At 37.5% G+C, this 15,486-nt stretch overlaps 2 pseudogenes; both read left to right on the top strand.

Annotated features, from left to right (window-relative positions):
• Positions 523–1,449, top strand: OR8I15P (olfactory receptor family 8 subfamily I member 15, pseudogene; annotated as a pseudogene).
• Positions 9,145–10,085, top strand: OR8H12P (olfactory receptor family 8 subfamily H member 12, pseudogene; annotated as a pseudogene).

Here is a 15,486-nt window from a genome sequence, read left to right as displayed (position 1 = left end):
CCCACTGAAGATCTCAGTAAGCACCTAAAACAACCCTGTAAAGTAGTTATTGGCTGTTGAAATCTTATGACTGCCACATAAAGTATCATTACATATCAAAATTTAAATTTCCAGCTGAGCTTCATGTTTTCTAGAGAATAATACATAATCAATTACAGTATGTAAGTTTCTAAGTATATGAATTGAGTCCCAGTAATAGATAAGGGAAGAGGATGTTTTAATCTCTAGAGAAATTTCTTTAAAAAGCAATCCAGATAGATTTGTTTTTTTAGAGTGTAACCAATTCCAGTGAATGTGAACTTGGAATTTTTATTACTGTTTGTTAGTTCTATTTTTTTTTTAAATTAAAATCATGTACAAATTCTCAATTAACTTGAAGTCATTTAATATTTTCTTCCCATCTGTTACTCTCTTATTATGGGAATCTAGGTCAGTGTTGGTTATCATGCCTTTGGACTTGAATTTCCTCTAACTTTTCTTATCATTTTTCAGCAGAGAAGTCAAGGGTCTGAGTTGACAGAAATGGCTGGAAACAACTTCACGGAGGTGACGTTCTTCATCCTCTCTGGATTTGCAAATCACCCTGAACTACAAGTCATCCTCTTCATGATGTTTCCCTTTATTTATCTCTTCACTGTTTTGGGGAACCTTGGGCTAATTCAGTTAATCAGAATCGACTCTCAGCTCCACACACCTATGTGCTTTTTCCTTAGCAATTTAGCAGTCATTGATATATTTTATACCTCTAGTGTAACACCCAAGGCACTGGCAAATCTCCAGTCAATTCAGAAAACCATCTCCTTCATTGGCTGCTTTATTCAAATGTACTTTCTTGTGGGTTTAGTGTGTAGTGAGTGTTTTCTTCTGGGGTCCATGGCCTATGACCGTTACGTAGCTATCTGCAATCCCTTATTGAATTCTGTGGTCATGTCCCAGAATGTGTGCAATAGGTTGGGAGTCATGACTTATATGATCAGCTTCACCAATTCTCTGGTCTCCATCTGTGTGATCAGCAGGTTGGCATTTTGTGATGCCAGCATCAATCACATTTTCTGTGACATCACAGTTCTTCTGGCTCTGTTCCACATGGATGCATTCAGCACAGAAATGATGATCTTTGTTTTAGCCGTCCTCACCCTTCATAGCTCTCTCTTCATCATCACAGTCACCTACATTGCCATCATCTCAGCCATCCTGCAGATCCGGTCTCCATCAGGCAGACAGAAAGCCTTTCCACCTGTGTGTCCCACATGAAGGAGGTGACCATCTTCTATGGGTCCCTGATTTTCACATATTTGCAGCCTGAACACATCCTCCTTGACCCAGGCACAGGTGGCATCCGTATTCTATACCATTGTTATTCCAATGCTGAATCCACTTGTCTGTAGTTTGAGGAACAAAGATGTAAAAAATGCTCTCCTGAAAGCATTTCAAAAACTGTTTCCATGACAAATCTGTGCATGTTGTGAACCCGAAGTGTTTCAGGCATTCAATGGCTCAAAAATTTGGGAACTAAAAGAGTAACCTTCAAAAGAATAAGACAAAATAAATGGTAACAGAGTCATGAAATGCAGGAGGTGAATTATCATTTTATTTGTTGATATAGAATACTGGATCACCATGGAAGGAGTTCATTTCAGTACATAAATTATTCAGACATAGACATGCACAGATTTGTAAAGCATCTGAATGGTGGCTAAACCCCACCAGTGATTATGCCATCATACTGCAAAATGTTGAACTATTAAATTGATTTTTCATAAGTTTTGACATGCTGTTTTCTCCACTATCAACAAACTGAGAGTAGAAAATTGTCAGATTAAGAAATGATGACTCAAATGTTATTAACAAGAAATGATTGCTGATTAGCTGAGAAGAAGTGAAAGCATAAATAATAAAAGCAATTATAAATCTGTGGTCAGAAGGGAATGGTTAAGGTTAGAGTTATTAATTTTCATGAGGTGTAAACACAAGTGATAAGAGGACATTGGGTGATACAGAGAGATCTCTTGGTAATATGCATTCATTTTGCCATAAGAGTTAAAATTCTTACAATTTATCTATGAAACCTCATCTTATGAAGTAGAGAATATTTCAAAAACCAGAGTTCCATTTCTTAACAAATACAATGTGCCTATCTAAATTCAAAGACTGAATAAACACTGTGTGTGTATGTGTGTGTGTAGATTAATAAAGCACTCGCTATAGCACAATTCCTGAGGCATTTTGGAGGTTTCTATGGAGATGGTGGCTCAGACGCTAAAGAGTCTGCCTGCAATGCAGGGGACGGGGGTTTGATCCCTAGGTCAGGAAGATCCCCTGGAGAACGGAATGGCCACCCACTCCAGTATTCTTGCTAGAGAATTCCATGGACTGAGGAGCCTGGCAGGCTACAGTCTGGTATCCCAAAGAATTGGATATGACTTACCAACTGAGTACACATGCACATTGACACTAAAAAACTATTAGTTTTGTTGAAAATTCTATTTAAGAAATTATTTCAAAGACATCTGTCATGGTCCGGGCATGGGTTGGAAAAGAACTTCTAGACATGAGACAGAATGAGAGAGAAATAAAATTTATTAGAGTGGGAGATGCTGTTAGAACAGTGGACCAGATAAAGGGAGAACTAATGTTGAACAGGGATCCTTAGTCCCCTTTTATATCCAGGGTACAAGGAGTGGGATAGCAGTCTGGTGGGTCATTTGCTGATTGGATGAGGTGTGTATACTGGGCGGAGGTGGAGAAGAGTAAGGAAAATACCTTCTCCCCTCCTATGGGATAGGAGGGGAGACAGGTTATATTGCCCAGGAGGACCTGAAATCCATTAATAGTGACAACACTGGGGAGGGAAGGGCGATAAGGGTCCGGTGTTTCTGTTCCTGCATTCCAAGACCCTCCTTGGTTTTATCTGCTCTTTTGTCCTTGGGTCACCACAACATCTTTTATTTATAAATATCTTTTCAAATCACATTTTCCTTAGTGGTTAGGACATTGAAATAAGTGTATACAGAATTATATATTGTATAGGTGATTTTAAGTAATTAAATTCAACTGGTTAGGTATTGTTGAGAAATGTTGCTATTTGGAGCAAAGAAAGTTTTATCCTAAGGTTAAGCAAGGAGGATGTGGTGTTCATGTTCAAAGGGCTTCCCAGGTGGCTAATGGTAAAGGACTCGCTTGCCAATGCAACAAACATAAGAGATGAGAATCCAATCTCTAGGTGGGGAAGATCCCCTAGAGGAGGGCATGACAACCCACTGCAGCATTCTTGTCTGGAGAATACGATGGGCAGACGAGCCGGCAGACTACATTTCATTGCATCACACAGAGTCAGACACGACTGAAGTGAGTTAGCACACATGCACACGTGTTCAAAAGACCCAAACTCCCAGATGATTTTCAAGGAAAATTTTTATAGGCAAAATTTGCAGGGAGTTCTGCAGGATACTTGACCTTCTTCTGATTGTTTGGTGGTGAGGTCACAGGGTGGTATTCCAGGGGTCTGCCTTCTGGTACCAGCCAGTCTGGTGTCGCCGAGCTTGTGCTCAGCCTGAAGTTACCATGCTCCACCTGGGTGGGGCCTTGATTCCTATAGAAGATCTCAGGGACATGCACTGTTATGTGCCTCCCTTGTGGAGGAAGCAGGACACTGGCCCATTACTACACTATTTTTTCTTTCCCCAGGTGCTCACTGACCTAAACAGTTATTGTTTGAATGTACCTTTCAGAACTCAGGAAATGTCAAGGAGGATGAAAACTTTCTTTCTACAAATAGGAAACTGGGGACAAGAAAATGCATTTGTACCTGGGAGGGCCTCACAGGTCCTGCTGGGTTTCAATCACTCTTTCCTTTGATAATCCTCAACTTTGTGGGGAACAGGTGTTGGACAAGGAAGGGAATAACATTTTGGATAGAGATGTTAATCATAAACTCAGCAGAGGAGCTCGGTTTTATGAGGACTTGGTATCAACATGACAAAATAAATTGTCATGATCAAATAAACAAATAAATATTCTGAAAGCATAATCCTAAACTTTAACAAAATGAGCTTCAACATTGGGACATTACTGAACAAGAAGAACTTGCTTCTGGGAATTTTGCAATCACCATGGCTTTACACTGAAGATAACTGAGAGTTTCTCAGTTGGCTTTACTCCCAAAGTTGTCTGTTGGCAACTAAGTTTACACTGGTGTTTTAATTTCTAAAGATTCCTGTTTTAGCAGCACTATTTTTTGATGAACAGAATTGCCCTGCATCAAATGTATAATACATTAAAAAGTAGCTTCTTTATCAACACCAATAAATTATTACCTGAAATTCTTGATGTGTGAGCAAACTTTCCTGTAAGATTCAGTTTTAAATCTACATAAATATTGATTTCATTATCATGAATCAGCAGAAAATGTATAATAATATTGTAATCCGATGTTTAGTCAAATGGCAACCCACTCCAGTGTTCTTGCCTGGAGAATCCCAGGGACAGCGGAGCCTGGTGGGCTGTCGTCTATGGGGTTGCACAGAGTCGGACATGACTGGAGCGACTTAGCAGCAGCAGACCCTTTTTAGAGTCTTCTTCATCTTGGGCAAATAATCCTCAATGAAATAGTTAATATTTGATGAACATTTCTGGAGGGGCAGAAATTACTTTGCTGACAAAGGTTTGTATAGTCAAAGCTATGGTTTTTCCAGTAGTTATCTGTGAATGTGAGAACTGAACCATAAAGAAGGCTGAAAAACAAAAAATCAATGCTTTTAAAGTGTGGTATTGGAGAAGACTCTTAAGAGTCCCTTGGACTGCAAGGAGATCAAACCAGTCAACTCTAAAGGAAATAATTCCTGAATATTCATTGGAAGGACTGATGCTGAAGTTGAAGCTCCAATACTTTGGCCACCTTCTGTGAAGAGCCTACTCGTTAGAAAAGACTCTGATGCTGGGAAACATTGAAGGCAGGAGGAGAAGGGGACAACAGAGGATGAGATGTTTGGATGGCATCACCAATTCAGTGGAAATGAGTTTGAGCAAACTCCAGCTGATGGTGAAGGACAAGGAAGCCTGGCAAGCTACAGCCCTTGGGGTCACAAAGAGTCGGACATGACTCAGTGACTGAACTGAACTCTGGAGGAGAGTTGGTCAGGGGGTATCAGTCAATGCATAAGGCCTTTAATTATGGGATTTATGAAAGGCTAGCATAAAATCAGTCACATTATATTATGAAATTTTAGTTATAAAATGCAGATGGATACTGACTATATAGTATAAGTATGCAAATATAGAAGAATACAATTAAGCATTCAATGAACAAAAATAGCTCAGACATTGACCAAAATTTGAGTTTGTTTTCATATAATTTTTGAATTTTGTTATGTATTTGTTTTATTTTTGTACATGCTATATTTTAGTATGTGGTGGTTATCTTTAGAAATCACAAGCGGTGCTGGGAAAACTGGTCAATCACTTGTAAAAAAAATGAAACTAGAACACTTTCTCATACCATACACAAAAATAAACTCAAAATGGATTAAAGATCTAAATGTAAGACCAGAAACTATAGCACTCCTAGAGGAGAACATAGGCAAAACACTCTCCGACATAAATCACAGCAGGATCCTCTATGACCCACATCACAGAATATTGGAAATAAAAGCAAAAATAAACAAATGGACCTAATTAAAATTAAAAGCTTCTGAACAACAAAGGAAACTATAAGAAAGGTGAAAAGACAGCCTTTAGAAAGGGAGAAAATAATAGCAAATGAAGCAACTGACAAACAACTAATCTCAAAAATATACAAGCAACTCCTGCAGCTCAATTACAGAAAAATAAATGATGCAATCAAAAAATGGGTCAAAGAACTAAACAGACATTTCTCCAAAGAAGACATACAGATAGCTAACAAACACATGAAAAGATGCTCAACATCACTCACTATCAGAGAAATGCAAATCAAAACCACAAAGAGGTACCATTTCACACCACTCAGAATGGCTGCGATCCAAAAGTCTACAAGCAATAAATGCTGGAGAGGGTGTGGAGAAAAGGGAACTCTCTTACACTGTTGGTGGGAATGCAAACTAGTACAGCCACTATGGAGAACAGTGTGGAGATTCCCTAAAAAACTGGAAATAGAACTGCCTTATCCAACTAGTCCATTCTGAAGGAGATCAGCCCTGGGATTTCTTTGGAAGGAATGATGCAAAAGCTGAAACTCCAGTACTTTGGCCACCTCATGTGAAGAGTTGACTCATTGGAAAAGAGTCTGATGCTGGGAGGGATTGGGGGCAGGGGGAGAAGGGGATGACAGAGGATGAGATGGCTGTATGGCATCACTGACTCAATGGACGTGAGTCTGAGTGAACTCCGGGAGTTGGTGATGGACAGGAAGGCCTTGTGTGCTGCGATTCATGGGGTCACAAAGAGTTGGAGATGACTGAGTGACTGATCTGATCTGATCTGATATGACCCAGCAATCCCACTGCTCGGCATACACACCGAGGAAACCAGAATTGAAAGAGACACGTGTACCCCAATGTTCACCACAGCACTGTTTATAATAGCCAGGACATGGAAGCAACCTAGATGTTCATCAGCAGATGAATGAATAAGAAAGCTGTGGTACATATACACAATGGAGTATTACTCAGCCATTAAAAAGAATACATTTGAATCAGTTCTAATGAGGTGGATGAAACTGGAGCCTATTATACAGAGTGAAGTAAGCCAGAAAGAAAAACACCAATACAGTATACTAACGCATATATATGGAATTTAGAAAGATGGTAATGATAACCTTGTTTGCGAGAGAACAAAAGAGACACAGATGTACAGAACAGTCTTTTGGACTCTGTGGGAGAGGAAGAGGGTGGGATGATTTGGGAGAATGGCATTGAAACATGCATAATATCGTATAAGAAACAAATCACCAGTCCAGGTTCGATGCAGGATACAGGATGCTTGGGGCTGGTGCACTGGGATGAACCAGAGGGATGGGATGGGGAGGGAGGTGGGAGGGGGGTTCAGGATGGGGAACACGTGTACACCCGTGGCAGATTCATGTTGATGTATGGCAAAACCAACACAATATTGTAAAGTTAAAAAAAAAGTGAAAAAATAAAAATAATAAAAATAAGAATCAAATAGCTAGTAAAAAAGAAAGAAAGAAAGAAAGAAAGAAATCATTTTTTTTACCACAAAACACACACATGCATAGAAGAGTACAAGGGAACTTTTGGAGCTGATGATGGCTAGGTTTAGAACCTTGAATGTGGTGATGGCATTTGGATATATGCAGATGTCCAAATTCACTAATAAGTATATAGTAAATGTGTGTAGATCTTCTTGTATCAATTATATTTCAGGAGAAGGCAATGGCAACCCACTCCAGTGTTCTTGCCTGGAGAATCCCAGGAAGCCTGGTGGGCTGCCATCTATGGGGTCGCACAGAGTCAGACACGACTGAAGGGACTTAGCAGCAGCAGCAGCAGCAGCAGCAAAGCTTAAAAAATCAGTTCTGATCACCCCTAAAGGAATTTTCTTTTTCATATTTGGAGATTTCATTTTGTATCTAATGGACATATTTACTCTTAGCATAGTGTCACACATATATTTGAATATAAACTATAAATATAACATTTCATTGTAAAAAATGTATCTTTCCATCCCTGATGGTTACAGTCATAGATTAATCATTTCTCTAGAAATGATTTCTCTACCACCACTGGAATAAATTTAAATATCACAAAGGAAAACTAAAGCATTTGGCTCTTCATTGTGTGGCTCCTAAGGGAAAATACAACCAGCTTTTCAAAACTTAGCACAGCTGCATTTAGTCCTTGAACTCTTGTCCTAGGAGATACACAAGGCAATCTTTGATGGAGATTGTTCCATAGGGATGACCAGATGTTGCATAACCACCAATATCCAGTATATGAGGTTCCCTGGAATTATCAGGATGAGAGGCAAGGCATATTCTACTCTGTGTTCACATGCAGTTAGATCCCTGATATTCTTTTTAGACAAAACTTCCTGACAAATTTTACATTTGAACACAAGTTGAACAAAATTTCTATGTTGATTTACTTTTCCCACAGAATGCAACAAAATGAGAGAACAAAAATTTAAAAATAACTAATCAAAAATATTATGTTACAGAAATTTTCAGCTGAAATGGTCTTCATATTTTATTCATGAGGGAAACTTCGTCATACTTCTAGTCAGATAATATTGGAAATAGTTGTTCCTCCACCAACTTTGGCTGCTGGTAAATATTATTTTGAAAATCAGAAAGTTTTAGTTAGGTTCAAATAAAACAAGGACATTAGAGAAGTATGCATGCAGATATCATTTAACCTTAACCTAGGTACTCCCAGGGCTTGTGAAAGACAACACTGATGTAATCAGGATCTGCATGAAATGTGTGTATTTTAGAAATATAATTTTTGTAGAAATTTGATTTTGAATATCAAGTTATTTAAATACATATTTTTTGGAAATTAATGCTAATATGTGGTCTAGCATTTTTAATACACCCTACTGAAATCCAAAGGTTGAAATTTATATTTCATTAGTATTAAATCATATTGGAAAAAAAGAATTGTGCATTATGTATTGAAACAATTCTTTCATTATTGTTTTATATCCAGCATTTGTTTTTCAGGGTTGCTGAAATTAATTATGAATAAGATTTTGTACTATGGGCATACACTGTGTGATCAATCTATCTTCATAGAATTACTGAGACAACATGTACTAGCTCTGACTCTGGATAAATTACCTAAATTCTCTATGTACTTTTTTTCATCTAAAATATGTGACTAATATTAGTATCTATGGTATAACTTTCTCAGTGGAATTAAATGCTTTAATAAAGTGAAATGTTTAGAATATTACAAGGCTATTTCTAATTTTCCAATACAGTAGCTTTTAGTACATTGTATGTAAATGTCAATTTATACACATTTCTATATTTAGCAATCAAGTAAAGATTTTTCTCTTCATACTTGATATACTCCTCAATATTTTCCCTTTTCTGTAAAAGCTAATAGAAATACGTCATGTTGTTCATGGAAACACAAATCTTTTTTGCAGTGATTCCTGCTAAGAATCAACTGATTTCTCAGCAGTTTAGAGCATTTGAACACTATGGGCAGAAGGAATATCACTCACGTGTCTGACTTCATCCTCATGGGACTGACAGACTCTGAAGCGATCCAGCTGATCCTCTTCACCCTTTCTCCTGATATACCTGATCACTGTGCTGGGCAATGCAGGAATGATGTTGATAATCTGCCTCAATCTCCATCCTCACACCCCCATGTATTTTTTCCTCAGTCACCTGTCATTTCTTGACCTCAGTTTCTCAACAGCTGTCACCCCTAAAACTTTAGACAACTTAGTGACTTCCAACAGGTATATTTCATACCTTAACTGCTTCATCCAGATGAATTGTTTTGTCTTCGTGGTGTCACTGAATGTGTTCTTCTCTCATCCATGGCCTATGATTGCTATGTAGCCATCTGCAACCCTCTGCATTACCCAGCTATTATGTCCACCAGACGTTGCTGCTCTCTTATCTTTTGATCCTTCTTGATTGGCTTCATGGACACCTTTGTCAATGTGCTTTTCTTGAGCAGGTTGCATTTCTGTGACTCTAGTGTAATCTAGCACTTTTTTTTCTGTGATGCAACCCCAATTTTAGCCCTGTCCTGCACTGACACACATTATATCGAAATCACAATATCCATTTCTGCTGGCTCAACCCTAGTGTGTCTCTTTTCACAATATCTGTGTCCTATGCGTCCATCCTGTACACTGTCCTGAAAATTACTTCCACTTCAGGGAAGCAAAAAGCCTTCTCTACCTGTGCCTCCCATCTCCTGTCATTCACCATCTTTTACGGTACTACAATTTTACTTACATAAAACCAAGTAAGCCCTACTCTTTGGGAAAGGATCAAGTGGCTTCTGTTTTTTATAGCATTGTCATCCCCTTGCTGAATCCGCTCATATACAGTCTTTGAAATAAAGAAGTAAAAAAATGCTCTCAGTAGAGTCTTACAGAAGAGAAAGAGATCCAAACAATTAAAGTAACTGATCCTGAACTTTTAAGCTCTTGTGTTTTTTTTTTTTTTTTTTTTGTCCCTATAGTGTATTTCCTTGCTCTTTCTCCAAAAACAAATAGAAGTATTTATTTATTTATTCTAATGATCCATCCTTTGCTTGAATAAACACAATCTCAGGCCTTTCTAAGAATATGACTTTAGAAATCTACATCATAATTGGAAACCATGAAACACGTTTAAACCATGGTCTCCATATGTATGGTTTTAAGGACACCTGATTCACAAAATGAAAAGTATAGTTGTCAGTTTTTAAAGTGTGCTGTACAAATCCCCAAGCATAATCAAACTTTAGAGAATTTTATGATTGAAAAGAGCTCCATTGTGGGAAAAATGATAGCGGTTTCAGAAATAATTTCCTTTACTTGATGGAGAAGCAAGATAGCAGAGTGATTATGAGTACTTGGTTGGAAACCAAATGTTCAAGGATTTAGATTCCAAACCTTCTACGCAATTGCCTGTAGAATGCTTTAAAAAAAATCACTGAAACTTTAAGTTTCAAGTTCCTAAACTGCACAGATAAATAACAATTCCAGCTCCAAAGAGTTACTGTAAAGATTAAATCAGTTAATTGATGTTAACTTTTTAAGGCCACACTAATAAATATTGGCTATTATCATCAGAACATTCACATCCCTGCAGTATTTTAACTGCCCAATGCCTTTTTCTTAACAAATATTCACGTGTAGTTTTATGAATTAGCTTTGGTTGATTTAAAGGACAAACGCACACACACACACACAAACTAAAAACTTAGCATTTCACAATTTTGCATTTAGAATGGAATGTGTTAAAATTAGAGATATTTGAAAAACTTAAGAATTTGAAATGGCTAAGAAGTTATTCAGGGTTTTGTATATGTTCTTCTCGATTGATAGTTGTTTTTTTTTTTTTTTTTGTAATTTGAGGCTAATTACTTTACAGTATTTTGGTGGTTTTTTCCATAATGTGACATGAATCAGCCATGGGTGTACATGTGTCCCCCATCCTGAAACCCCTCCCATTCCCCTCCCCATCCCATCCCTCAGGTTGTCCCAGTGCACTGGCTTTGAATGCCCTGTTGCATGCATAGAATTTGGACTGGTGACCTATTTCACATATGGTCATATACATGTTTCAATGCTATTCTATCAAATCATCCCACTGTCACCTTCTCCCACAGAGTCCAAAAGTCTGTTCTTTACCTCTGTGTCTCTTTTGCTGTCTCGCATACAGGGTCATCGTTACCATCTTTCTAAATTCCATATATATATATCAGGTCAGATCAGATCGGATCAGTCACTCACTTGTGTCCGACTCTTTGCGCCCCCATGAATCCCAGCACGCCAGGCCTCCCTGTCCATCACCAACTCCCGGAGGTCACTGAGACTCACGTCCATTGAGTCAGTGATGCCATCCAGCCATCTCATCCTCTGTCATCCCCTTCTCCTCCTGCCCCCAATCCCTCCCACCATCAGAGTCTTTTCCAATGAGTCAACTCTTTGTATGAGGTGGCCAAAGTACTGGAGTTTCAGTTTTTGCATCATTCCTTCCAAAGAAATCCCAGGGCTGATCTCCTTCAGAATGGACTGGTTGGATCTCCTTGCAGTCCAAGGACTCTCAAGAGTCTTCTCCAACACCACAGTTCAAAAGCATCAATTCTTCGGCACTCAGCTTTCTTCACAGTCCAACTCTCACATCCATACATGACCACAGGAGAAACCATAGCCTTGACTAGACGAGGAAGCAACAGTTAGAACTGGACATGGAACAACAGACTGGTTCCAAATAGGAAAAGGAGCTCGTCAAGGCTGTATATTGTCACCCTGTTTATTTAACTTCTATGCAGAGTACATCATGAGAAATGCTGGACTGGAAGAAACACAAGCTGGAATCAAGATTGCCGGGAGAAATATCAATAACCTCAGATATGTAGATGACACGACCCTTATGGCAGAAAGTGAAGAGGAACTCAAAAGCCTCTTGATGAAAGTGAAAGTGGAGAGTGAAAAAGTTGGCTTAAAACTCAACATTCAGAAAACAAAGATCATGACATCCGGTCCCACCACTTCATGGGAAATAGATGGGGAAACAGTGTCAGACTTTATTTTTCTGGGCTCCAAAATCACTACAGATGGTGACTGCAGCCATAAAATTAAAAGATGCTTACTCCTTGGAAGGAAAGTTATGACCAACCTAGATAGCATATTCAAAAGCAGAGACATTACTTTGCCATATATATATATATATATATATATATATATATATATGTTAATATACTGTATTGGTGCTTTTCTTTCTGACTTATTTCACTCTGCTTAATAGGCTCAAGTTTCATCCACCTCATTAGAACTGAGGTAAAAAATGCATAAAAAATGTATTATTTTTAATAGCTGAGTAATATTTCATTGTGTATATGTGCCACAGCTTTCTTAGTTGCTTCCATGTCCTAGCTATTGTAAACAGATCGATAATTTTAAATATATATATATATATATATGGGTATGTGTATGTTTATTATGTATATGTACAATATTCATATCATTTCCTACGTCCTTTTTTTGTGGTTTTCTGTGCACACTTACAAGTTTAATCTTCGATTTTTCCTTTATCATTGAAATCTAAGAGGACTGTTTGGTTCATGGGAGGATCTAGATTCTCATTTTGCAGTGTTTGGACACGAAATATTTGTAAATTTATTAAGTTAAAGTTCTGCATGCAGTGTTATCACTTTTATGGCTTCCGGAATATATCAATTCTATTTTATTAATATTTATTTTTTATTGATGTATAATTGTTTTGCAATGTTGTGTTAGTTTCTGCTGTACAACAAAGTGAATTAGCTATAAGTATACATATACTCCTTCACTCTTGGATTGGCATCCCCTTCCTAACTGAAAATATTCTATAAGGCTACCTTTCTGTTACAGGTCAATAAGCTTCAGTAAATGCATCTTTGTTGAAGTTCTGTGTATTTTAAAACATTACTGCCTTTCTCCTGATTTCTTTAGGTTTGATATGATTATTTTAAAAAAAATTCTTAATCTAAATGCTTGGTTCATCTAATTTTTTTTTTTTTAAAACAGAGAAAAGTTATAAAGCTACCAATTTGCAATGAATTCAGAAGCTCTGGTAACCCATAATATTTAATCATTTATAATACTAAAATTTCTTATATTTTAAAGCTTTTCTTGTACATAACCTTGAATTACAATTTTAATTTTCTCTATTGAAAGCTTATTTCAGAATACATTTTTTATTTTCCAGGTATTTCATATTTCTTGTATAAACTTTTGTAACTACATATATCATTTTACTCAAACATCAGTGGTTATAAAAAGTTTGTTATTTGAAATTTAGATTGCTTTCTATGTAAAACAATCTTTGACTTTTGTAAATATTTTTAAATGTTAAAAATAAAATGCATGAGCATAAACTTTTTTAGGAAATAGTGTAAATTATTTGTATTAGTTCAAAACTCTCAACAAATTCAAATGTTTTATTTATTTTTTTATTTTTTTTCTAATTTTATTTTATTTTTAAACTTTACATAATTGTATTAGTTTTGCCAAATATCAAAATGAATCCACCACAGGTATACATGTGTTCCCCATCCCGAACCCTCCTCCCTCCTCCCTCCCCATACCATCCCTCTGGGCCGTCCCAGTGCACCAGCCCCAAGCACCTATGGATAGATCAACTAAACAGAAAATTAACAAGGAAACACAAACTTTAAACGATACAATAGACCAGTTAGACCTAATTGATATCTATAGGACATTTCATCCCAAAACAATGAATTTCACCTTTTTCTCAAGGGCTAACAATTTCTATTCATTATCCAGGATAATCCTTACCATAGTCTGTCGGGAGCCGCATGAGGCATTACTGACAAAATGGAGGCATGGTCCCCAGCCCCCTCTCCTCATTCCGCAGGCAAGGATCCTGGGATGAAGGAGTTAGGCCTTGTAATTCTGACTTGTCTTTTCCTCTCCTTGGCTGAGTTGGCTGAAAAGGAATATTAAGGTGCTTATTGTTCTTGAGAGGAGCATGAGAAGGCAAAAAGCCTTCTGTAGCATTGCTCAGAAAATAATTCATAAAGTTAATTATTGACATTTGTTCTAGGACTTTTACAAAAGAGTGTTCCAGGATGAGCACATAGGCCATAGCTTGAGGCCATGGGAGGGATTGATATCTGAAGCCTATTTGTGAGGAGAATGTTTATGGCAAAGGAGTTTACTGAATTTAGGGCTTAGAAATAATTAAAATAGTTAGAAGTTAAAGATTTAAGGAATGTTGTAAAGTTAGCATATTTTACTATAGCTTATAGAAGTTAGGAATTTTTAGAGACACTATAGCTAGAAGCCTTTGTAAGATATAGTGAGCTCAGGATGTTAGGAGCAAACAGGATTTAGGATAAGTAGTAAACTGAGGAATGTAGCATGAGCTACAATGTAATGACAAGTTAACTATAGGACACATTAGAGGAGGTAGATAATAGATGATAAGGCTGATTCCAAGAGAATCACTGAAGCAGGAACTCTGTTTGAAGAGCAACAATAATTTATGGAGATAATAAATATGGGAAGGGGTAACTGAAAATGTCAAACTTCTGGCCTAATGTTTTTGTAAAAGTATAAAAGAGAATCTTAAACTTGGAATAAACAGGCAGTCCATAGAAAAATGAGAGGCTGTCTCATTGGCCAACACCGTCATCTCTTCAGGTTGAATCTCTGGTTGCTGGAGTTGGACTCTGGCAATAGTCCTAAGAAGTAGGTATGATCTTATTCCCTTTTTCTGATGAGGAAATTATAGCTGCAAGAATGCAGAGAGGTTAAGTAACATGCCCAAAGTTATACCACCAAGGAGCTTCCCAGGTGGCACTAGTGGTAAAGAACCTGTGATGCAGGTTTGATTCCTGGATTGGGAAGATCCCTTGGAGGAGCGAGTGGCAATCCACTCCAGTATTTTTGCCTGGAGAATCCCATAGGCAGATGAATCTGGTGGGCTACAGTCCACAGGGTCGCAAAGAGTCGGACAAGACTGAAGTGACTTAGTATGGATGCATACCACCAATAATAGAATAAGGATAAAAAACCTCAACATTTCTGACTTCAAAGCCTGTGTTACAAGATGATGGTGCTTTAGGCCTGAGTCTGTATACAAGCAGTAGAGGAAAATCCCTGTGGTGAGGACGATACTGACTTTATGTAGCAAAGAGAGAATAGTTGATGGAACCAGGTCTAAAGGAAAGATATTAGATCTTATTAAAAAAAAAAACAAAAAACAAAAAAACAAAACAGAGTGCCTATTTTGGGACTTCTCTTTGTCTAAAGCCAGGTATGTACCCAGATGTCAGCTGAAGTAGCATTCTCTTTTGAGATTTA

The sequence above is a fragment of the Bos taurus genome, chromosome 13 (genome assembly GCF_002263795.3).
Source record: "Bos taurus isolate L1 Dominette 01449 registration number 42190680 breed Hereford chromosome 13, ARS-UCD2.0, whole genome shotgun sequence".
In the NCBI taxonomy this organism is placed as follows: Eukaryota; Metazoa; Chordata; class Mammalia; order Artiodactyla; family Bovidae; genus Bos; species Bos taurus.
This window is presented reverse-complemented; position numbering and strand designations above follow the sequence as displayed.